Raw genomic sequence first — 26,554 nt, 5'->3', positions numbered from 1 at the left:
CTTTGGAATCTCACTCCTTCAGTTTTCTCCTCTCTATTATCTTTTAACTTTTTCTCTCAATTCCCTCTTTCCATCATCTTTTGACCATGTACTTAGATATCTACCATTCATTTATTGTAATAATCTTAAGCAAAATCAGTGGACCCTTGACCCCTTTCTCTAGCAAAGAAAAGTCCCGATTTTCCTTCAAACATGCTCCCCACTCAGCTAATCAGATGTCAATGTCTATTGCTCCATGACCTTCTAGCTATGTGTCCCTGTACCCTCAAATATTTCTGTGGTGACTTGAATGAGTATGCCCCCATAGGTTCCTATGCTTGAATACTTGGTAGAACTCTTTGGGAAGGATTAGGAAGTGTGGCCTTGTTGGATGAGGTGTGTCAATGGAAGTCGGCTTTGAGGTTTCAAAAGACTCTCACTATTCCCCATGTTTCTCTCTGACTCTTGGTTGTGGATCGAGATATGAACTTGCATCTGCTCCTTTGCTCTACCATCATGAACTCTAACCCCCTGAAACCACAAACCAAGTTACATGCCTTCTTTTATGAGTTTTTTTGGTCATGGTGTTTTACCACAGCAACAGAGCAGGAACTCCGACAGTTTCTATCAACCAGCTCTCTGCACTGAGCTTCCTCTCTCTAGATGTGGTCTCTCTAGATAGTTTAGAGAGTGCCTAAGCTCACCATTTTTATTACAACCATGGAAATGAATTATGACCTGATGGCAGCTGAAGCCTTCCAGTCTTCGAACATGTCCCACCTCCCAGATCTGTTGCGCCACATCATGAAACCATGCGCCCTCCTCCTCAGCCAAATCAAAACACTTCTCTAGTTTGCTCCTCCTTTACCTACAATTCCAGTCAGTGGTCACCTTCTGTCAGTTTTCATATTATGAAATCTTTATAAATGAATCTAACAAATACTTTGTTGGTTACTAGGGCCTGAGGATCTTGCTTCATGAACATTATGGGTGTTCCTCCAGCTGTAACTTTCTCATCTCTGAATTGGGGAGCCTGTTCTTTGCCTTTCAGGCTCCATTTTTATGGGCTGTGTGTGCCTTGGGGTCCTGCTCTTGGCCTTCATCCAGCCCCATTTCTTTATGTTCCATCTAAACAATTTTAGAATCTAATGAGATCTTCAGCCACACATTTCTCTAGAGGTTCTCTGTTTCCACCCAGTCACTCACCCATATCTCCATGTAGTTACTAAGAACATAATAAAGGCTGTACTAGTCATGGTTCTCAAGAGAAACAGAATTTATAGTATAAATACATATTGAACACACACACATATTAGAATGGCTTATAGACTGTGGTCCCGCTACTCCAAAAATGGCTGTCTACGAATTAAAGGTCCAAAAATCCAGTAGTTGTTCAGTTCACAAGGCTGGATGTCTTAGCTAGTCTTCAGTATACCTCAGAATTCCAAAAAAGTATGCTGATACCAGTAAAGGAATGGACTTGAAAGGGAGCGTGTGAGAAAGCAATCCAAGAACTAAAGCTTCCTTCTTCCATGTCCTTTATGTAGGCTGCCAGCAGAAGATGTGGATCTTACCACCTCAAAAGATCTGGATTAAAGGTGTATCTTCATACCTCAAAAGGTACAGATTAAAAGTGGGCCTTCCTACTTCAAATGATTAAATTAAGAAGAAAATTCCTCACATGTGTACCCAGATAATTGAGTTTTAGTTCATTTCAGATGTACTCAAGTTGACCATGAAAAATAGCCATCACAATGGCTGTAGTTGTGACTGTCTGACATGTAACTATGATTCCTCCTTCTTCCTCTCTAGGGAAATTTTACTTCCTTATGAGAAATCAGTCTATATGGTTCACACAAGATGAGGCTCAGTTCCTCCCACAGGGATATAAGCTCTTATCCTGAGCAGTGAATTCTGAAATTCCTGGTGTGCTCCTCTCACAAAAACATGCCTTGGTCAGCAGTCTCCAAAAGCACTCCTCGTGATGGCTTGGAGAGGGTGTGAGAAGCCCCACACTATGACACAAACCTGAGTCATTAAGTCAGAAGCAGTCACTGGACATAATGTTTTCCAGCTGTTCCTCCAAATGAAAAATGAATAACAGAAACCGGACATGCTCACAATTTTCCTACAAGGACGTGTTCTGTTAATATAGTAGTGAACTTTGAATTGAAAACAAAAGGGAAATGCATTTAAGTATACTAAATGTTTAACGCTGAAAAGGGAGCCAGTTTATACCATGAATTTATGGCTCAGTGAAGAGAGAAAACATCCCACCACACATATCTAAGTCCAATCACAGTGGCCCCACCCACTCAGGGTTAAGCAACCAGGAAGAGTTACTTTTCCTCAATGTCTCCATCTTTAAAATGGAAAATGTAAACACTCTTAACTCCTGGGCTCTCTCTCCAGTCCCAAGGCAGAGACTTTTAAAAAATTATTTGTGTAGTTCCTCTGAAAAAACAAAATCTAACAATCATCTGAGTATGAGGAATTGGAAAGAAAGGAAAAAAAAAAGTATGACGTCTTCATTCAGCTAACAAATTGAATAAAATACACTGAGTAAGAATCAAATAAATTTCAGGGCAATAATTTTTATAGAATGGTATGGCTCAATCTCTTTGAAAAATAATGATTGGTAGAAATCATTTTCCTGGAATAAATGAAAGCCTTTCCTCTGCAGCACTCATCTCTGTCATTATCAGGGGAGGACAGATGTTTCGGCAAACCATCTCCTCTGTAGCACCAACAGCACTCATCTCTGCCATTATCAGGGGAGGACAGATGTTTCGGCAAACCATCTCCTCTGTAGCACCAACAGCACTCATCAAAGCCCTGCCAGACAGAGTCCACCACCAGCATCTTAGGTATATGCTTCTTGGCCTCCAAATTGCGTTTAAGCCACTCCATGTTCAATGTAGCAGAAACGATTAGTAAAATTATTCTTAATACTTTGTTTGTTGTTTTGATTTGTTTGTCTCGAGGTCTCATATAGCCCAGGCTGGCTTGGGACTGTCTATGTTACCAAGGTTGACTTGATTTCCTCATTGTCTATCACACAAGTGCCGTAATTACAGCCATGTGCCACCACACTCAGATCACAATACTTTTTTTTTTAAGATGTGTTTCAAGGTAGTAGCTACCAAGAAAAGTCAAGAGGAGGAATTGCTGAGAACCAACTCTGCCAGACTCTTCTCGGGCGCTCCCCTCTGTCTGGGTATCCTCATACTCTGTTGTGCCAGCAGGAGCCACTCACTTTCATTGCCAATTCAACCTCTTATGAAGCCTTCTCCAACAAATTGGACTTCTGATCAATTGAATGTTTGCTAGGAATAAACAATTTGTCATATGAATTCCCAGAACTTGTATCACTGTACTGGTAATGACTCTGAAAATATTTGAACAAAACCTTCCTGGATGTTATAAATTACTATAAAAGTCTTTTTCAACAAAATTGGGTATTGGCTTTAAGGATAATTTTCTCTTTTTATGTTAAGAGTATCACAGAGAGAGAGAGAGAGAGAGAGAGAGAGAGAGAGAGAGAGAGAGAGAGAGAGAGAGAAACACCAAGTTAATCTATGTCTTAGTTGTGGGCTGAAAACTGGCAGGTCCTTCAGCTTCTCCTATTGTAGGTGGCTTGAGGACACCAGGACACCTGCTTAATATGCTGCTTGCAGAATTGTCTTCTTGGCTGTGACACCAGGAGCACATGACCTTCCAATACTGCATGTCCAGGAGGAGACAGAGTTGTGTGTTTCTTACCATCCACAAAGTGCCTACCTATTCTGTTGCCTGAGATGACAACAAACTATGGAATAATAATTAATAATAATAATCATAATAATAATAATGGCTCACATTTACTCTTAATCAAAAACTTGATTCATCCTAACTGCATTCTATGTAGAACTTCATTGAACGTTTTGACAACTAACTCTAGGGTAGGCACTGTTATTGTCCCTCTGCTCTAGATGGAGAAATTGAGTCACAAGACATTACATCTTACAGCTGGAATAGTGAGGTGAAGGCTTAGGAACTGGTCAATCTGCTGATCTCTGAAGTTCCTCTTCCTACCCATAATTCCATACACACATCTTTAAAGGACCTACTGTGTTATCCAATACATCCTGCTGCGGGGCCAAAGAGAAACAGAGTATAAAGATGAGAAGATTCAGCAGATCTAAGAGTCTATCTAGTCTGGGCACCAGATAAACTGGAGTTACAGGCCTAACTATTAACTATGGAACCTGCAGGCAAATTACTCAATCTCCCTAAGCCTCAATTTCTTCATCTGTAAATTGGGGATAATTATAACCTTCCATTACTGCTGATGAGAGGCAGAAGGAGGGTTAGGCTGCATAATCTTCATGTAATACCATGGTGCCACATCCTCCTGAAGATTACAATCTTTCAAAACTGTGGGAAAAGCCAACATTTCCCCGTTGCCATCTGGTTGTAGAGGGGTCTCTGTAACCCAAACCAGAATCTCCTGGTCTCAGTATACCTAAAATGCCCGACATTCTGAATTAATTGATATGTCATCATACAGGGCATACTAGGTATTGAAGGAAGGCCCTCCTCCTGTTCAGAGAGTATGAAGATGAGTCACTGAGTAGAGGTCCCTCCTGATATCTGCCACCCAGCCCAGAATCTCAATAAAATGCTGCAAAAGTCTCCTGCATGCTTGCCATGAAGCACAAAAAAAAAAAAGTTATTTATAAAGTGAAAAGAAAAACTGAAAGTGGAAATCTGCCTGGCATCTAAGGAATGCAGCAGTCTGCAGCCTGATAATATACGTGGGAGGTTCGGGACCATGGCTCATGCTTCAGTTAAGACTTTCCAAACAATCTTTTCAGATAGCTCTAGGGATGCTACAGCCACATACAACCTGAACTGGAAGGGGTCTAGGGATGTTCATGCTCTGTTCTCATGTTATACTCTATAAAACTAATGTGATAAACACATGGAAGATTCTGTTAGCAAGAGAAACTATCTGGCAACCACTTTCTATGAAACCGAGAGGAACATCCATACCTCTTCCCGGAGTCATGCATCTGTCACTCACAAATAAACTCATGGCTGTGTCTTGACTCTCTTCAACATTCATAGGCCAGCTCTGGGCCTCTTGGTGGGATGTGTCTCTTCATAATTAACTTCATCTAATGTTTCAAGGTCTAGGAAATAAGTCCTCACTCCTCTTCCTAACTTTCACTTTTCAAGGAGTAGAGATTAGGTGTTTTGAAGTTGCTCCCATAGTATCAACCTCCTTTCTATTGTTACTTTAAAATGACCCTTACCCCATTCTCCCCAACCCCAGCTCTTTGCTGAGATTCATCAACCAAAACAATTGCAGCATCACCTCCTGGCCTTGGTGTTCTTGCTGATTTAGAGGTCAAAGCTGCATGGCGGGTGTGACACCGAGGTTAAAAGGTTCACATCATCCTCAACAGTTGACAGCTAGGACTGCTCTGGACAATCCTGCCCTCAGAGAGGAAGCCTTCTAGTGAGCTCTGAGTTCCTGCTTCCTGATAGGAAACCATAAGTGAAAAGGAAAGCAGCTGCCCTTGCAGGTGGCCGCTGAAATACGTGCGGTAAACACATCTGGAGCCCTTTGTTTGGTTTCCACCCTTCAGTGCCGATGGCGAACACTAGCAATGTTCTCCTTTGGCTCCATTGCTGTCCACTGTGAGCAAATGGGAGCTGATGAGGCGATTTATGTGGAGTGAGGGAGCTACCATGCCACCCCCACCCAATTAATGTCATTCCCCCCTACAACATGACCACTCCCAAGAGAGAATTTGGTGACCCCAGGGGCAGAAACTCTAGTGTTGGGCACATTTACTGTGAGGAAAGGAAAAACATCCCAGTCCTAGAGATGCCTGGAAAGGGAAGCACAGAACAAAGGGATGTGCTTTCTGAGTCTGTTAAGGTTCCCGTGACTCATCGCAGCTTCCTCCCCACAGCTATGTGGGCACCTTAAAAAGAGAACAGCATCCTGAAGACAGAGTTTGTTTTCTATCCTCCATGACTTAAGATGAGGCCTGCACTTACTATAGGTTATGTTTATCTCCTAGTGAATTTCAACCAATGCTGGCAAAGCTGCTAGTTAAAAACAAACAAACCCTTACCCATTGCTACTCGGGGTATAAACTGGTGTAATTTCCACCAAGTGTGGAAATTAGTATAGAGGTTTCTTTAAAAAATTCAACTGAAACTACCACATGTCCCAGCTTACTACTGCTGGATATATATATATATATATATATATATATATACCCAAAGAAGTCTTCAGACCTACCACACAGTACTTGCACATCCATGTTTATTACAGAACCATTCACAATAGGTAGGAAATAGAACCTGCCAGGATGTCTATAAATAGATAAAGAAAATGTGGTACACGTGCACAGTGGAATTTTGTTAAGCTGTGAAGAAAATGACATCATGACATTTGCAGAAAAGTGAATGGACCTGGAAATCATTATGTTAACTCAGCCAGACTCCAGAGAACAGTTTCACACACTTCCTCTGGTGGGGATCCTAGAGCTTGTGCTTTATAAATATATATATGGGGGGGGGGCGATCATGAGACATGAAAATAGGAGGGGGAGCTATAAAGGTGGGGAGTAATAGAATACATGTGACATCAAAGCAGAGGGGTTATTGAAGGAGGAGGGGACCAGAGGGAGGGGGTGGACAACAAGGGAGGAGAGTAGTGGTAATCGACAGGAACAAAGAATATATGCAAATGTTGTAATGAAATCCATTACTTTATATGCTAATTTTAAAAACTAGTAATAAAAAGTCTTATTTCCTGATGTAGTTTAAGGATAAGATGCTATAAAAACTGTTCCCTTTGGGTGTTTTTTTTAATTCTCCCATCTTTAAAAATCTTAAAAACAAAAATTACTGAAAATCACTCATTACAAGTAAATATATTCAGAGAAAACCTTAAATTTTAAAACAGTTGATTACTAAACATCCTAATTTTTCTTTATCCCTCAAGTGAGGGGTTCCTATTTTGAACCCCCTTCCAAATGGTACAGCACACACTTCCACAGGCTGGGGAGAGAGAGTCCTGAAGAATGCAAAAGCTTTCTTGACACATCAGGCATTGTGTGGCTGGGGTGGCCACACTCCCTTGAGTTTCTGTAGATCTAACCTGGATCAAAGGACGAAGCCTGGTTCCCGATTGGAATCAGAGGAAGGTAGGGAACCTGTGTGTTATCTAAAGCCTTGGGGGGAAGTGTGTGTGTGTGTGTGTGTGTCTGTGTGTCTGTGTGTCTGTGTGTCTGTATGTGTGTGCATATGTGTATGTGTGTCTGTGTGTGTCTGTATGTGTGTGCATATGTGTATGTGTGTCTGTGTGTCTGTGTCTGTGTGTGTGCATGTGTGTGTGTCTCTGTATGTGTGTCTGTGTATGTCTGTATGTGTGTGCATATGTGTGTACGTGTGTGTATGTGCGTGTGTTGCTGTATTTTTATTGTGTGAAAGGTTTCAGTCCTTGAGTAAGGAATCTGAGATATGAGAAGTGATTGAGCACCAAACACAAAGCTCCTCCTCCTCCTCCTCCTCCTCCTCCTCCTCCTCCTCCTTTTTTCTTTCCTTCTCCTTTGCCTCTCCCTCCTTCCACATCCTTCTCCTGCTCTTAGTCCTCCTTTTCTTCCTACCATGGATCAGCTCTCTCTGATTCTGATAATGGTCCTAACATCATTTCCAGGCTCAGATCCTGGCAATGTCAAAATGATGGGCAAATGTCACTCTGTATACAAGACAAGAACTGATACTACTCACTCTTGAGACTTCCAGTTCTCATCTCAAGGACTACTCCTAGCTGGCCAAGGAAGTCACTGCCAGGTCATAGGCTGGACCCTGCCAGGTACCTGCACAATGGCTCAGTCTAGGTTCTCAGAAATGAAGCTACTTTATCCCAGTCGTTCTTGAAAGTCATCTGCTTGCCCCAAAAGTAACTCCCACTGGCATTTTACACTGAAAACATTTTTCAGAGCTGTAAATCTAAGAGCAGATTGAAGATATCACTGGCTTTTATGGAATTCCTAGATAAAGAAATAGTGTTTTTTACTCTGCTTCAAATCACCTTGATGGGTAAATTTGAAGATTTGTGGAAATAAAAGGCAAATTTATTTTTAAAATATTCACTGCTGAATTGAGCTTTTAAAAACAAAATGGTTCTTTCATGCTTTTAATATAGCATTTTAACTGCTTATAAGATGTATGTTTATAAACAGTTTGCTTTCTAAAACAACAAATAGAAGAAAAAACTCAACAGCAAGGAACAAGGAAAGGTAAACATCTCAAAGATGCTCAGACTTTGAGTAGACATTTGTTCTTTTCTCATGGCCAATGTTGAAATCCCCCTGCCTGAGTCTAATATCTTCCAGACTTCACAACTGAGCTACAACCTAGGGGTAGAACCTCAGTCTAGCACAAAATTCCATATGCCACCAGAACCAAGAGTGAATCAGGAACCTAAGACGACGCAGCCCTTGTTCTTCCCACAGAAGACATGGATGGTCCCGAATGCACCAGTTCAACGTATCACATAAAGCAGTGGATTTGATACATTGGTGACAATGAATAATTTCCAGGTAGAAAGAATATCCCCACTGTCCAATCAAACACAAGACTTCAACTTCCCTATATCTTACCCCCTCCCCAGGACAAGGTCAACAGCACTCATGCTTATAAAACCACATTCTAGCAATTTCCAGGACTTTCTATTTCTTCACTTTTCATCTTTCTGGTTGAAGATTCCACTTTAGGTATTTTTTTCACGACAGCTCTTGTGTGGCCGTCCATATTTTAACTCCTTTCAGAGTTACTTCAAGTTGTTTAACAAGTATAACTCCACTGCCTTTAAAATTCAGTCCTTTGTCCCTGCAAATACTAGGAAGTGCCTGCTGCCTGTCCTCTGAGGCTTCTGCAGCCAGGTCTCCAAGCTGGAGGCTGTGAAGATGCCTAGAACTCTGCACAGGTCAAAGCCCCCCCGCCCCCAACAGATGTCAGCAGCCACAGAATGGCAGGGGATAAGGTCGGAATGAAAAGTGTCCCATCTATTGCCTTTACCTCACAGTACGGGAAGAGAACCCCAGAAAAGTTAAATAACATGCCCCAGTTTCCATGAAAAATATCAACATTTCTTCTGCTTCTCCCTAGTCCACTCAGCCTTTCACTTCATTTGCCAAAACGTTCTTTGCAAAGTGTGCTAATGTCTAGCCTACTTCAGAAGATTATGAACGGGGTGATTTAACTTTTGATCGACACAATGCGAGAGCAATAATGAACGACAGTGAAAGACTTCTGTCTGTGACACCTCCCTTGAGCCATGTATGATTGACACCGCAAGGGGTCAAGGTCCTTCAGGCAGCACAACCACCAAACGACAGTAAGGAAAAGGTATTTGAAACTCAAAACCTAATGTCTGCCCCACGAGTGAGGAGCACTTTCAAAAAGCTGAAAAGATCATTTACTGCCTCATCAGGCAGAATGTGAAAATCATGGGCCATAAATCACGATAACTCACAGAACAGAGCGTGGAATGGAAGATTATTCCATCCATATATTTTCATTACAGGAGCATTAAGCATGGGCATGAATTCAAACATTCAACAAAACATGTGAAAAAAGGATTAAACTCTATGAGTGATCACGGGACTTTTCTCCAACTAAATATTTAAAACAAATGTAATTAAAGTGTGGATCAGAGTGAAAATCTCTGAAAATGGAACTAGTAAAGTTGAAGTAGAAATTTTTAAATTTCAAATATTAGAAATGGAAGCTGGAAGCACTGTAAGAGAGGAAAGACTAGCCAGGGTGTGCACATGCTAACCTACATGAGGAAAAGTGGTTTGGACAAGTACACTTTTCTATCTTTCTTTAAAAATACAAATGTGGCATGGTAAAAAGCCCCCATTCATTTTTATTATATTTATTTATTTATTTATTTATTTACTTACTTACTTACTTACTTACTTACTTACTTACTTATTTATTTATTACTTACATATTTATTTATTTATTTATTTATTTATTTATTTGTGTGTAGCAAAGTTCTCATGCGGGGGTCAGAGGAGAACTTGCAGAAATTGGTTATTTTCTTCCACCGCATGGGTTCTGGGGATTGAACTCAGGTCATCAGGCTTGGAAACAATAACTTCTTACCCACTGGGCCACTGCTGGTCCCAGCTTCTCTTCTTAAGGTTTGTAAAGTCGTAGGAAGTCACCCTTCCTCCAGTCCTTCAATGTCACCTCTTCTCTGGAACTACCCTAAGATAGGGTCAGTCACAACTCAGCCTGTTTCTCTGCTCACTCAGTTCCCATCTCAGATACACACATGTGCACACACACACACACATGCACATACACATAGTACACATGTACACATGCACACACACTTCTAGAAAGATAATCATCAAACATTTGAAATGAGTCCCCTAATTATTTTTCTAAATATACTACTAAATATTCTAAAATATACTGTTTTCAAATAGAATTTTTTTAAAAAGTAATGGTTAAGTTCAAAATTTAAATAATACAAGAAAATTTTAACTGACACATGACTTCATGAACAAAACGAAATTCAGAGACTTAGTTCAACACATCTAAGTGGCTAATCTACTTGAAATAATAAAATTATTATAAGTAACCTTTGACAGGAAGACCCTACTGAAATACTATGAAAACTATAATAATAATAATAATAATAATAATAATAATAATATAAACCTAATTTATAATCTTCCAGTAACCATGTTTAGATTTTCATCAAAACATTTCAAAATGGTACAGATGACTATTTATTGCTTATGAAACAACTTGTGCACAAAGAAATACACTAAAGTGGCATCCAAATCAGAACACTGGCTAAACATCTATATTCTATTGATCATATTGACACCATTCTGATATCACCACATAGTCCCAGCTCTAGTGGGATTTTTAGCATCCGGATTCACCAACTCTTGTTAGAAGCATATTGATTTCTTACTACATAGCTTTGATAAAAAAAAAAAATCCATTTAAAATTAACTCCTATTTTCTTTTTTCTTTTTTTTTTTTTTGGTTTTTCGAGACAGGGTTTCTTTGTGTAGCTTTGCGCCTTTCCTGGAACTCACTTGGTAGACCAGGCTGGCCTCGAACTCACAGAGATCCGCCTGCCTCTGCCTCCCGAGTGCTGGGATTAAAGGCGTGCGCCACCACCGCCCGGCTAACTCCTATTTTCTTAATAGTCGTTTGAGTAAATTTGCAGATCCAGGTTGCAGTCCGACTATGTTGTCAGGATCACAGAAGGCAGGGAGAAGCGTTATAATGCTGGATATGAACAGCTCTTCCCCTCGGGTTTTGGGCCTTCCTTTAAGAACTGAGCTATGAGGTGAAAGACACTATCTCAAACACCAACAACGTTGGGCCTCTAGCTGTTTTGTCAAATACAATGGAGCTGTAAACCTTCTCTTTCCAACCTCATTTCGGGTGTTGAACCTACAAAGGTCCCTTACGAGGCTGAACATAGAGGTGCTTCCTCAGCCTGAAAGCCCTCCTTCCGTCTGCTTCCTAACCCTGTTGAAATGGTAAGTTTTGTCAACTTGACACAACTTGGAATCACTTCCAAAGAGAGTCTTGATGAAGGACTATCCAGATCACTTGGCTTGTGGGAATATCTGCGAGGGATTGTCTTGATTTCCTTAATGGATGTGGGAAGACCCAGCTAACTCTGGGCAGTACTATCCCAGGCTTGGGACACTGTACTGTATAAGAGTAGAAAAGACTCTGAGTACTAGGTATGTGTGCACGCATTCTCTCTGCTGGTGACATTATATGATGTGATATTTCCAGCACCCTCTTGTAGCTAGAGTTTTCCTGCCTTTGTTCTGACTGTGGACAAGGCAGGAAAACTCTGGCTACACCTGCGGCTGTGACTCCCCCAAAGTGATAGCATACAGCCTGGAATTGTGAGATAAAACAAACCCCTTCACCCCTAAGTTGCTTTTGATCAAGGCATTTCATCACAGCAACAGAGATGACACTAGGAAACCTGCCTTTTCATCTCATCTCCCACCGCCTCATCTGCCTGCTCCCTGAAGTCCTGCCCACGAGCCACAGGCCGCCTCCCATGAATGCCCTTTTCCCCTCCTCTCTTGATTTTCTCATCCACATGTGGAATCCTTTGTTTCCTCCAGTCTACAGCCTACACCTACTAACCTTTTCATAATTCTGTCGTTATCACAACATCCACGCATGCTTACCTGAGTAATCTCTTCCTCTTTGAAATATTCAACAATAGATCTTTCTTGCTTGTATTGTTCACGGGCCATTTTTAGCTGATCTCTACAATTTCCTTCACTGCCTGCTGCAGTAATAAACAGCAGAATCTCAATAAGCCCTTATTGAATTGAGAACTCTGTTATGTAATATCCTTCTTCCTCAAAATCAATCTATACCTTTGAACAAAATGATTTTACAATTTTAACAGGAGGTTGTAGCAACCAAGTTTGATCTTGAATATTTCACTTTAGTTTATTAGTGTTTAAAATATTAATAAGAACCTGATATTAAATGTATGTATGTATGTATGTATGTATATAGTCTCCAAAGGCACTCAAGTCCCCCTAAACTACTCTAATGCCATCTGAGAAAGGTAAGAAATAATGTCTATTTTCTAGATGGGAATCCAAGTAGCCACTAACTAAATCACATGGAAGTAACTCCGAGACCAGAAGGGCTTCCGCACTCCTGAAGACAAGAAAGGTAGAAAATAGAAAGCTTTTTCTTAAACAGCTTGTCATGTGCTCACCGAGGGAAAAAAAATAAAAAGTAACACATGAGACAAGAAAAGCATATGTGCTCTAAGTGTTTCTATGGTTGGTTTCTGGCTTAAAATAGATGGAGCCAGATTCCACCGGGTTCCCACTGGTGGCAGATTTTTGGCCTCTTTAGCTAACGCGGTGATAAACATGGTTGCCTTACAGCTGGAGGCATCACTCTGAGGGCCTGGCATACTCCACAGCTGCCAGGGAACTTCAAAAATTGATGAAGCGAGAGTCAGCACAGAAAGTCATTAAAAAGAAAAAGAGCAGGATACAAACTGACATTCAAAGAAAATGCAGAAATTGAAATAATTAGTACAACAACAACAAAAACCTAGGAAAGAGAAGACACAGACAAAGGTTTAGGGGCAGACCTCAGCAGAGGGCCCAAGGACCAGCATTGGGCCCAGGAGAGGGAGATGATGGAGACGGTGGGTAGAGAAAACAAAGGTAGATTCAAGACCAGGTGGCTAGACAAGCCCAGAACCCAGACCTAACACAATAGGTACTAAGACATCCAACTAGAGCGATTTGACTCTGCCATCTTTAGTCATTCATTCAGACATTTCCCAAAGATGACCTCTTCAGGTCTATATGAAGAATTCATGTGTAGCCTTCCTTCCCTCTAATTATAGAAAAAAAAAAAAAGCTTATCATAGGAAAATGAAAAATTCAGAAAAATAAAAGTATGGTCAATCATATTATACTTTAACCACATTTCCTCCATGAGTTTGTTCATCAATATTTATTCTAGCTGCTATGTATAGGACATTGACTGTCCTTAGCTTTGGGGGAGTCACTGTGAACAAAATATATAAACCTCTGCCTCTAATAATTTATATTCCATCAAGAGATAAAGATGATAAAAATTGGTAGAAACAAGTGAACTTGGCAGCTTATTAGAACATGGTAGATACTGCAGGAAAATGAAGGGCCAGGTAGGGCAGGCACTCTGGGGGTGCAGGAGCAGCGGGAAGGACAAGCACAGATTAGTACCGTATTCAGTGAGACAAACTGACAGTACAACATTAACAACCCAGTGCCATATTTATGTCTCATACTTTTTATTTTGCATTTAAAATACGGTAAGCATATCTCTATCTCCAAGTCATTAAATATTATTTTACAATATGATTTTTAAATGACTCTGGGGAATTCCAATTCATAAGCACACAATATTATTTTAACTGCTCTGCTCTGCAAGGCAATTAGATTTTTCTTATTTTTGAGTGTGTGTGTGTGTGTGTGTGTGTGTGTGTGTGTGTGTGTGTGTGTGTGTGTGTGATGAGAAAAGTAAAGATGTGAGCTAATACAAAGTCAGGAGCATGGGGTTACGTATATCAATACTTGAATACACAAGTCAGAAGTTTCTCAAATGAGCTCCAATTCAGACTCCTTTTCTCTCTCTCTCCTGTGAAGATTCTCAACCACCCACACATGACAATCTTCATCAGCCTCCACAGAAGTGCTCTGGCTTCCCCCATTGCTCTACCATCAGCTTCTTTACGTAGCAGAAATACTCCTTATAGTAGAGAAGTCTACCTTAAGTGCCTGTGGAGCACACAGACTGGTACAAAGAGGAACAAGCCATGACTACCCACTGGGTTAATAAATAACAAAAAATTACAGGGTGTTCATGAAGAATGCTGCCTTCCATCCAGCTTTAGAGATGCCTGGAAACGTTTCCTCCCACTGAAGCTTCCTTCTATGAAGAGGGTGAGTCAGATCTCAGACATATTTAGCACCTGCTTCATAAGGTGGCAATGCATCTCTTAATGCCTTAAGATACGGAAACCACCATGCAATCTGGGCAGCTAAAGAATACTATGAATATCTGAGTAAATGCTAAGTAGCCTGTAGAGACAATGCAGAAAACACTTTCATTATCATCCCTCTTCCTAGTCATGTGAAAGTGACAATTATATAAATGCTTTGGTCTTGAAATCTAAAAGAGAAATATATTTTAATAGTTTATAAACTAAGCATCTTAAATTCTAGTCGTAGCATTATTAAACGTCTGCTTTTATTTTTAAAAGAAACAAGTTATACTGCCACAGAAAGAAGAAATAAGCCTAAATAAGACTCGTACAAAGCTTGGCAAATGAGGGAAGTCTACACTCCAAAAATAAAAAGAAAAATGTCAACAGAATACAGCATTTATTTGTCATATAAGATGGTTCATTATGGGCACATGCTACTGAATAATAATAGCATCTCTGTGGAGGCAATAGGAGATGCTGAGTTGTAAGTACTGCCTTTCATGCTTCTAACATCGTCAGAACCCCCCAGTCCAGTGCTAACTGGTAGTAAAAGCCTTCTGAAACTATTTCTTCCTCTCCAATGCAGCCTTGGGAGAAGCAGGAAGCAAACACCCTCCTGACTCTTCAACTGGGAAGCCAACTGTCCTTTCTATGGATGATTCAGTTGGCCAATTCACACACTCACTGCAAATGGACTTAGCTACAAGATGATGTGGGTTTGAGAGTCCACCCTGGATCTGAGTTTAAGTCTTTTAGCTGTGTATCTACTAAATCTATGATGATTAAGATTGATTGTCATCTGGATAGGATTAGAATCACCATGGAAACAAACTCTTAAATGTGTCTGGGCGGTAGTTTCTAGATTGCATTCATTGAGGTGGAAAGACCCATCATCAGTATGAGTTGCACCATTCCACAGGCCAGGGGCCTGGCTGGAATAAAAGGGAAAGTGTGGGGTTCCTTGCTCACTGTTTCCTGATTGTGGGTGCAATGTGACTAGCTGCCATTACTTTGCTGTCCTGGTGGACTGTACCCTTAAACTGTGAGCTGAAAGAAATGCTTCCTGCCTTAAATTGTCAGGTACTTTGTCCTACCAATGAGAAAAATGAAGACAAAATCTTCACCACCAACCTGGTTATGCTCCAGAGGCAATGAAGTGGAAGATTTGAGGATTCCAGCCACAGAAACAATTGTCTAAAGTTTCTCACATGACAACTCTTCAATCTGCCATTCGTGGTCAAGGGACCTGTTCACAATAAAACAGACAGCATTAAAAAGAATCTCTGGGAGAAAATAGCAGATAGAAAAAGTTATGGCTCCATGATTAAGAGAAAATACAGTGAGTATCCTCATTATGGACAATGTGGTCCATACTGACTTCAGAACTGCTTTGCCCTAACCTCCTTCAAGATGTACTATGGGACACAAGAATCAAAGTTGGGTATTCCCATCTTTAATTTTCAAATCTATCCTTAGAAATGGTCTTATGGGACCCAAACAACCAAGTTAAAGTATGTAAGAGCCAGAAATGAACTCATCTCCTTCGAGTAGGTTGTTCATACTGGGGACTACAGAGGCAGACCCCAAGGGCACTTGTTAGTATTCATTTCTTCACCCCTCATAAAATACAGTGTTTTGGAAAAGATTAGAAATAACTGTACCATCTTCCTTTTGGTTAAGATTATATCATTTGTCTTTCAGGTCATTCATTCACCAAGTATGTACAGTCTATTCTATACTAGGTGCTATTCTAGGAACCCAAAATATAGTGTTGAATAAAGAAACTCAAATAACTTATTATCAAAGAGTTAATAACAGGAGGCAGACAAATGTATACAATGCAAGTTCCATGAGTGCTATGAATACCGACAAGTGAGAGAAGAAAGGGGTAAGAGAGGGGTAGGGTCTCTGTGGAGATGTTTGAGCAGAGATCAGGAGACAGGTCAAAGGGACAGTCCTACGGACAGCTGGCAGAACGTCCTTAGAAACAGTTAGGGGAACAGCAAGGACAAAAACCTGCAGGGACACAATCAAAGAGCCAAAGAATGGCTAGAGCGCTGTGACCAGAGTCAACTGAGGGAGATGAGAAATGGAGTAATGTAGGAACGGGGATCTCCAACAATGCTACGGGCACTGTGGCGACTTTGCCTCTATACACAGGGAGAGAAGTCATCAGCAGGGGAGAGGGCTAAATAAAGTTTGATGTGAGCTGACTGCAGAGGGAAGAACAGACTGAGGAGAGACTGGAAGCAGGGGGCAGGTAGTAACACATTTCTCTGGGACAGCAGCAAATACCCCCAAATGCTTGAGGAGGTTCCAGGGAGTCGAGGAAGCCTGTGCTGTGAGGGAGTGGAGAGAGACTCCGGCAGTGAGCAAGAAGCGCTGGTTACAATCACAGCTTCAACACTGATAGAAGGCACAGGGTAAGGGATGCCTATTGAGGGCCAGTCTAGAGCTGGACATCTTCCATTTCTCCTGTCATGTGACCCCGAGAAAAGGACTAAAGAGGCCTTCTCATTACCCCTGTTTACAGAGGAGGAAACAACCACAGAGATGTTACGCAACTGGAAGCATGGGAAATGATTCCACAAAGCTCAGAGGAACGGATGTTGTCATTCCCGGTAATGATATATGTAGCGGACTTTCTTCTGGGCCACCAACCAGCTCCCAAGTCATGACAAGGAGACTTGTATTAGTTGTGAATGCTCAGCCTTATCCTATGATTGCCCCACTAGCTCTGATTCCTTGACCTGTTTCTCTTATCTACATTTTGTCTTTTACCTTTATTTCTGTGTATCTTTCTTGCACTGCTTCGCATGTCTGGCTGGCTGGTGGCTGCCTGGCTTCAGGCCCCAGGCACGTCCCTCTCTTTCTCCCTTGTTCTCTCCTCCTCCTTCTCTTCTCTCAAGCCCAGATTTCTCCTCCTACTTATGCTGTCTGCCCACCAGCCCTGTCTATTCCTCTCCTGCTTACCAATTGGCCATTCAGCTTTTTATTAGACCAATCAGGTGCTTTAAGCAGGCAGGGTGAAATAAATGCATCATAACTCTACCTAATTAAACAAATGCAGCACAAATGAACGTAACACCCCCTCACATAGTTAAAGTAATATTCTGCAACATAAACAAATGCAACACATCTTTGCCTAGTTACACAAATATTCCACAACAGGTATATATGCAAAAGTGCCGCAAAGCTATAAAAAAAATTGTAGCAATTTCACTCCATAGACAGATGAATCTCATTTTAATATACTGACAAGAATGGCAGGACTCAGCAAATGGCCCACGGGCCACATTTAAACTCAAGAAGCTGTTTCTGATGGCACTTCCCCACCCTTCACCCTCCACCCTCACACACAGACCAGCCCAGCATCAGCCCTGGGCATCCCTGTGGGCAGCTCAGGCCTTCATGCCCCCTCCCCACCTCTCTGTGCTATTGACCCTCAAAGAGGGGCTCATGCAGACCCTTCAAGAGACCCAAATGGCAGCCTTGGAGTCTGATGGTCATAACGAGGGGCACGATGGGATTGGAAAGCTGGTGCCCAAGATGAAAGTCTGTTTGACTTCCTGTGTTTTCTGATCTTTGTTTCCTAACCTGCAAAACTGAGAGAGGTGAACTAAAATCTCAGGTGTTTGGAGCTGGAACAGGCGTCTCCAACTCAAAGCAGACTTAGTGCAGCTATGAAACCTGAGTATGCCCAGCACCTTCGCAGATGCTAAAACGGTCTAGAAGCACCAGCACAAGGGCAAGCGCGTTTTATTCCAAAGCTCGCTCATAAATCAGGTATTTGAAACTAGACATGCACCTTCTCCAGGGAAAGTGTTGTGAGAGATAGTTTCCATGTGAACCCACGGAATTCTTTCTGCCACTAAAGGATCCAAATACGGCAATGACCTAACGAGGCAAGCATCCCCCACCTCCCTGTAAAGACCCCTACTGCCCATGCCAGGGCAGCTGAAGAAAGAAACTCTCAGGCAAGGGAAGTCCAGCAAATGAGAATGGAAACTGAATAAAAAGCTGGGGTTGCCTGGAGCAGAAGGTCAACGCAGAGAACAACAGATGTGCAGAGAGGAAGGGAGGGCCCTCTCCCCTTGGTGCTCCGCGGGCCATCCATCACAGCAGCAATCTGTCACCACTGGATCAGCACTGCAGGAGGTCCGAAGGGCCCAAGGGAGACAGAGATGAGAGGGGAGAAAGAAAGATCTAGGATGCATCCTCTCGGCCTCCATGAGGTAAGTGATAAATTTGTTGGTACACAGCCCAAATCCAGAACCATGAAAGTTTGTTCCTAAAATCAGCTTGGCACATTCCACCATTCTCAAGTCTGGAGTGATGGACCTCACTACTTTTAGCGTCTCACCTCCCAGACACAGCTCCAACCTCACACCTGCTCTCTCCACTCACACAGAGACACTAATCTGTATATCTTAGGTTGGCCAAGAAGCGATGCCCATACTCTAGGCAACAGGCATCATGGGTCCCATTGATACCTCCTCCAGCTATACCATATCTATGTACAGAGCTTTCGGGATGAGCCCAGCAGATTCCACTCCATCTTCTAGGCCACATTACCCTCCTTGAGACTTGTTACAGCACCTGCCAATTCTTTGAGGCCTAAACCACATCATCAGGTTGGAAAAGGGAGCCATTTGGAATCAGATGTAAGTAAACTGGGGACCTGCGGTCACATATATGTATACATACCCCTTCTGCTGTGGAATGGTCTGTATGTCAAATTGCTCTGATTGGTCAATAAATAAAACACTGATTGGCCAGTGGCCAGGCAGGAAGTAGGTGGGACAAAGAGAGAGGAGAATTCTGGGAAGCAGAAGGCTGAGGCGGGAGACACTGCAGCCACCGCCAGGATAGCCACCAGCCACGTGGCAAGGTATAGATTTATAAAAATGGGTTAATTTAAGATATAAGAACAGTTAGCAAGAAGCCTGCTACGGCCATACAGTTTATAAGTGATATAAGCGTCTGAGTGATTATTTTATACATGGATTGTGGGACTGCGGGGCTTGGGGAACCTGGAGAGAAGCCCTCCAGCAACACCCTTCCCCCACATACACAGAGAGAGAGAGAGAGAAAGAGAGAGAGAGAGAGAGAGAGAGAGAGAGAGAGAGAGAGAGAGAGAGAGAGAGAGAGATTTTGAATAAGCATATGAAGGAGGCTGGTGAACCTAAATTTGAACCAGAGAACAACGCAGAGAACAACAGATGTGCAGAGAGGAAGGGAGGGCCCTCTCCCCTTGGTGCTCCCCGGGCCATCCATCACAGCAGCAATCTGTCACCACTGGATCAGCACTGCAGGAGGTCCGAAGGGCCATGAAGACAGCATCCTCTAAGACACCCCTGATAAGCAGCCATCAAATTCAATGAGAGATCAAGTTACAGAGTCAGATCTATGCCACAGACACATTTGTGCTCTACGATTCACACTTTGGCTTTCAATAACAATTTTTGCAGCCTGTGCATCCCTACCTTGGTTTGCCCTGCTCTCCCTGAATCACAATCATTGTGATGAGAAACTCTACCAGGAATGCCCAAGCCCATTGACAACATCCAGTTCTTATACTATCAAGATTTTATTTCCAGAAACCACTCCAAAAATGGGTTTCAAAAAGGAAGGAAAAGGTAAAAGGGCCTGATTGTTTGCTGGTCAATTACTAGAAGTATTTGGTTGGGGAAGATACTAAATTCTTTCAAAAGTAGTCTTTCTAGGGCCGGAGATGTAGTTCAGAAGTAGAGAACTTGCCTAGCATGTGCGTGGCCCTGGATTTAATCCAGTTCTGCAATATGCACATATGTACATCTCTACATAATGTATAAATAGATCATTTCTCTATACTTAAGCAGATTCAGTTAGAAAAGATTAGGGGGGAAATATATATGATGCCTTTCATAACAAACACAAAAGTAACTGCATAAAGTTGAACATAAAAATTTTGACAAGAAGACCAAAAGAGTATGCTGAACAACCAACAAAAATAGATTATAGAGGCACACCATATTTCTGAAGATATAACTTAATACTATAAAGATTTCAGATCTTTATAAATTAAGTATTTACATTTCATCAAGAATGGATATTAAGCCAATTAAATCCCAATAGAATTTCCTTTCTAGAACTTGAAAAAAAATCATCCTTATGAGCTTCTGATTAGTAAATTTGAGAGAAAAATTAAGACTTTTTTCAAAAGAAAAAAAGGAAAAGCTACCCAGAGAGAGGCCTGCTCCCATCACATGTAAAAATATATAATAAAGTTTAGTGATTGAGCAGAGCATAGTAATGTGTGCTTATAATTCCAGCACTTGGAAGGTTCAAGCATTAGTTCAAGGCCAGCCTGAGCTCCACACTGGGTTCTAGGTAACCTAGCTACAAAGTGAGGCACTGTCTCAGAAACTAGAACAAACAAGTAAACAAAAAAGCCAAGCAAAAAAAGCACACGTAAAAATGCAGTGATTGGGTAATGGCTCAGCAATAGACGGGAAGGTCAATGGGACAGGATTAAAAATCAAGAATCAAATCCAAGAAGTGATTTCAAATTAAATGAGAAAGCTGGGTGAGTTAACAAATGGCATTGGATCAGCTAGTTAAAGCAAAATATATATATATATATATAGTAGAAATCGCTACTCTATTTACAAGATTATACTGTAGTTAACTGTAGCGCTAACAAACCCAGGGCAAGAAATGATAACATTAGGAGAGGAAAATGTCGGCCAGTACTTAATATCATCTGTTTCATAGCTGTCGGGAAGTGGTTCTCCATAACCCCAGGGCCTCTTGCTGTACCCTAGATCCCACGTCTGTCCCCTGTAGACTCCAGCTGTTGGCTCCCTCCTCTTAGAGGCTGGAGAAGCTTAAAGCAAGGCCATCCATTTGCAATGGCCCCTCTGAATGTTTAGGCTTCTGAAAAGAGAGGGAAAGCCAGGTTCTTGTCTGAAAGCCTGTTACATCAGTTATCCTAATAACTGCCTAAGAAAGCTCTCAGAAGAAAAAGAAGGCACCAAATCTCCAAACTTCAAGAATTTCTTCAAACCCTTGATTTGGTTTTGATTTCTCTTTACTTAATACCCAGTTTCATATTTGTGTCTTTTTTTTTGAAAGTTTTAGTGTGGTATGTGAGCATGTGTGTGTGTGTGTGTGTGTGTGTGTGTGTGTGTGTGTGTGTGTGTGTGTGTCTGTGTCTGTGTCTGTGTACATGTGCATGTATATGATTGTGAGTATGTGTGTGTCATGGGCACATGCATATAGGCCAGAGAACTTTCCAGAGTGAGTTCTCTCCTCTACTGTGGTTCTGCAGCTGGAGATCAAACTTAAATCATCAGGCTTACATGGCCAGTGCTATTACTCACTGAGAACTCTGCCAATCCCTCATGTTTGTGTGGCTTTGACTTGTTTGAGAAGCCAATTTGCCTATACTTTATGCCCCACAACCTGGTTCCATCCCTCCCCCTACATATTCATCTATAACACTATATGTTTTGTGTACAACTTACCCGACTAGAAAGAACATAGTCAGAAGGAAGCCTCAGTAAGTGCTCATTAAATAATTCTGCATGTAATCATGTATAATAACATCATATATAGCAAATAATAGCATGTACTTAGTGTGACAGCTCAGAGCACCAGCTTTGAATTCAAGTTCTAGTCATCGTGATACAAGCCTATAATCCTAGCCCTCTTGGAGCTTAGGCAGGAGGATTATAAGTTTAAAACTAGCCTGGAAAACATAATGAGACTCTCAAAATGTGAATGAAAGAAAGGGCAGGCTGGGGTGGGGTGGGGTAAGGCAGAGCAGGGCAGGGCAGGGTTGAGTAGGCTTGAAGTTAAGATAACTTAAGATAACATATGTAAGCACGCTAAGAAGAGCATCTAGCAGTCGAGCATCACAGGAAAGAACACGTTTTACTAATCAGAGAAAAGGCCAAAATCAAACCATTTGCAGTACATTGTCTAGCAGATGTGTACTGCTTTCACATTGCTGTTAAGTCAAAACACTACAATTGTAAGTTGGGTACCATCATTATTGCTGAGCTCAGTGTGGTCTCTGATGGAGGTGTGAGACAAGGATCTTCAAGCCATGGAACTGAGCCTGTGCCTCAGACAGCTCAGAACCATCTTCAGAGGCACACAGCACCACTGGTCCTCTGTAACCCTTCTCTGCGGAGACTACGGATCTGGGTGGGACACCTCTGAGAGGGTATTTCACCATAGGCTGACTTGACACACAGATCAGCAGGAAAGGAAGGAGGTTTTAGAGGCAGGAGGCACAGGCTTTAAAACTCTGCATTCCCAGTTAATAGCCAGATGACCCCAAGCAACTCACCTGACTGCACTGATGTTATTTAGTAATACTTAGTAATAAGGTCCACCCATGCTCCTTCATCAAAGTTAGCATGTACATTCATACCGTGTGTGTGTGTGTGTGTGTGTGTGTGTGTGTGTGTGTGTGTGTGTGTGTGTGTGTGTGTGTGCCGCCACAGGCCTAAAACTTACAGTGATGTAGACTTTCCAGGAATGCCACACAGCAAAGGCAAGAGCACAGCTCACTCTTTATCACCAGGGCACCAACCTTGGTTAATGGGAAGTGAGAAAGCCAACACTTAGCTTTGCACTCACCCAGGAGGCTGCCAAAGATGACCGGACGAAAAGGACCCAAGAGAAAGCTGGAGACAAGTGGCAGCCTGGAGACAACTATGAAATAGACTATCTTGGTCAGGATTCATTTGAGAATATGGGATGGAACTAACCTTTGCCACCTCTGGCACCATTTTGAATAGGCAAAGATGACCATCACTTTATCCCCAGAGGTAGCACTCCAGAGGATCAAGGGAGATAACCAGTCTCAGAAATAACAGGGGAAGCTGCTGCTGCTGCTGCTGCTGCTGCTGCTGCTGCTGCTGCTACTGCAAGTAACTTGTAACCATCTTTTTTTGGTGTGTGTTGCTTGCTCAAGATCCAGTACTCCAGGGAGGTACATTGGACTGACTTGACTGTCCAAGGAAGTGTGTCTGACTCATCAGAGGGAATGTTTGACAAGCCTACAGGTAGAGCAGAAGTAGTCTACTATATTCCGCATGCTGTACTCAGTTCAGGAGGACACACTTGCCACATGGAGCTTAGGTGAAGTTTTAATCCCCTCTCCCTAAGGGAAGACAAGCTAGTCACAGCCAGAACATTCATGGAAGTAACAACTCCATACCCCTATTGCTATTAATTCAGCAACTACCCTGGGAAAGTAACAGGAATATCCCAGATGTCATCATGGTCATCAGAATAGACATCTCTTTCCCTTTACTGACTCTGCATCCAACTAGTTAGTTTAACACCTACCTCTTAGATTTGGCACAATATTTGCACCTAAGTCAAAATCATATAGAATGAATAAGCCAGCATACTAGTGTTGTGGTTTAAATCTTACATTTTGTCCACAAGTTGTCTGTAAATTTGAACACTTGATCCATAGCTAGTCTATTTAAAGCAGAAAAACTTGGGAAATGCATGCACAATTGAAGGCTTACCCTCTGTAGCAATTAAAATTTTTGCTTTAGAAATGCAAGTTGCAAGTTCCTCTTAAAGAATGCCCCCTTTGATTATATCATGGCAATAATCTTCATGCACAGTGCTACCTTGGGTGGCACAAATGTGATACAAACTATGGAAAGATGAAATTAACTAAGCTGAAATCCTTTCTGTAGCAGTTAATTAGCACAAATTACCAACTAGACACCATTACTCTCTCTTTCTCTCTGTTATAGCTTTGGATCATTACCATGCTAATGGGAATAATTTTCCTGAAAGACTGTCCACCATTTCTCATGTGTCAGAGGAAGGAAGCACCACTCCCTCACACTCCCTTAGTGTTTAATCTAACCAGTGGTTTTCACTTCTTAGAAAGAAGAAAACAACCAGAGAGAGAGAGCTGTTATTCTAATACAGCATCAGATCGGGAAGAGAAAAAAATGCATTTTCAGTCACTGATACTTCCAGACCAATTTCTTGTTTAATAAAAATCTTGAGGAGATGACTACAGGAGATTCTTGTGACCTTCAAGAGAAAGCTCAGGTTTATGGTAGAGCCCGAACCAGCCATCGAGGCTACAGACGATCACCTCCTGCATTTCTACCGTGTGTTGTTGTTGACGACTTTAGCAGTTTAGAACGTGTGAGAGGAATTCAAGAGTGAGGGACCTGACAATACTCACCGCACAACATCCCTCCGCGAGTTTGTGCCTCAGTTTGTAGGTGGCCAGTTGATGCTGGATGATAAGGCAGTTCTGACTGGGGACAGAATGGTGGGAAGAAGCTATTCCCATATGGATGCCACTGGGGACGGTCATATCATCCCCCAACTTTAATGTAAAAATCTTCTCAGTTTATTGGGAAACAAGATGGTATCCCAAAGAAGGAGAGAGGCAAAGCAGAGGGTAGGCAATCCCTTGAGCCACACTGAGATTCCCTGGCTGTACAGAAAAGGATTATTCAAGTATCTTTATATGGCATTACAGCAACTTGTGCTTTGGAAAATGTAGAAAGGAAATTAGGTCACATATGTGAATGCGGAAAACACCACATTCTTCTTCATACTGACTTCATTCTCACTCTCTTTACAAAAAGAAAGAAGAAAAAGAAAAGATCATCAATATGGGTCTACCCACTTCCTTCCTTCCTGCAATTGCTCTTGTCTTTTTGCCTCAGCTAAAGTCTTATTTTTTTTAATCTCTCTGTGTGAGATGTATATGTCTATGTATGTTCATCTGTGTGCTCAGGTATCCACAAACCACACGTGCATGGACCCATAGAAAACTACAGAAGTGACACTAGATAACTTCCCAGACCCAGTCCCAACAGCTGTAATGTGGTTCTGCAGTCTGTTCTTTTAGGATAGATTCTTTCTAAGCCCAGCTACCATAGCAGCCCAGTGTGTCCCAAGGGGGGTTGGGGGTGTCTATTTGGTCCTCTGGCTATCAGTCCTTCCTGAGCTTCTAGTCTGAATATGGTGCTGACCAGATAGTCACATGAGTGGCCATCTTAGAAATGGAGTATTTAGCACCCCATTGGACTTCCAACCTACTATGCAAAGAACCTAAACTTTCCAAAGCAAGCTGTGTCCTAGTCACCTGTCCTGAGCTCAATACCTAACTCAGTGTCAAGCCACTATTTGGGAGAGGTTGACTATTCAGCAGGAAACTCTGCAGGCAGCTAGAGTGTACTTACCTCTGGGATGTAAGGGGCAAAGGAAGGGCATGCCAAGAATTTTCTACATGCTAAACTGCTAACCTGTTGGATAAAACTTATGGGAGGACCCTGATTTAGACAGACTTCTTTAGGAAGACCCCAACAGACTGAACAAAAACTGTTCAAGTTCCATATCACCAAATCCAAACTAACTTGTTTTTCTGGCCTTCCCAGAACCCACAGAGATCAACTCCTAAACAGGCTGATTTTATCATGGAAGGAAGGCTGGGATGACCAGATATCAACCATCCAGTTCTCGAATCTTTGTATTGTTTTGTTTCCTTGTTCCTGCTCAGGCTGCTTTATAAAAAAAAAAAAAAAAAATCAAATGGCACTGTGCCCTGCCCAGGAGAGATTGCCTTTCCTTCCGCTACAGATGAAATGCTTCCAACTCGCAAGTCACTTATGGTCAAAGCAAAGTACACTGCTGTACTGACAAAAATGTGTGGGTTAAGGGATTTGCTGTGGGGAGTGGATTCTGGGATTGTTTTGTACACTTTAGTGTGTGTGTGTGTGTATGTGTGTGTGTGTGTGTGTGTGTGTGTGTGTGTGTGTGTGTGTGTGTGATGGTGTGATGGTGTGAATGTGAATGTCAGAGGATAACTTGCAGGAGGAGGACCACTCCTTCATTCTACTACTGGAATCCCAGGGATCAAACTCAACTTACTAGCTGACTTGGCAGCAAGCTCCATTACTTCTGAATCATCTTGGCATACCTGTTTCGGGATTTTTAAAGGAAGAG

General features: G+C 41.9%; 1 protein-coding gene across 8 annotated transcripts in view; it reads right to left on the bottom strand.

The window, feature by feature from the left end:
- The window catches only part of Csgalnact1 (chondroitin sulfate N-acetylgalactosaminyltransferase 1), a 329,328-nt gene that overhangs the window by 236,902 nt on the left and 65,872 nt on the right, over positions 1-26,554 (bottom strand). For 7 of the 8 annotated variants that reach the window (XM_076553249.1, XM_042262475.2, XM_006989566.4 and 4 more), the window contains one exon: positions 15,695-15,809. The exons of the other annotated variant lie outside the window; for it this stretch is intronic. The gene's annotated coding sequence lies outside the window, so the exon portion shown is untranslated. The remainder of the gene's footprint in view (positions 1-15,694; positions 15,810-26,554) is intronic. 8 annotated transcript variants of the gene reach the window in all.

The sequence above is a fragment of the Peromyscus maniculatus genome, chromosome 17, assembly GCF_049852395.1.
Source record: "Peromyscus maniculatus bairdii isolate BWxNUB_F1_BW_parent chromosome 17, HU_Pman_BW_mat_3.1, whole genome shotgun sequence".
NCBI classification, from domain to species: Eukaryota; Metazoa; Chordata; class Mammalia; order Rodentia; family Cricetidae; genus Peromyscus; species Peromyscus maniculatus.
This window is presented reverse-complemented; position numbering and strand designations above follow the sequence as displayed.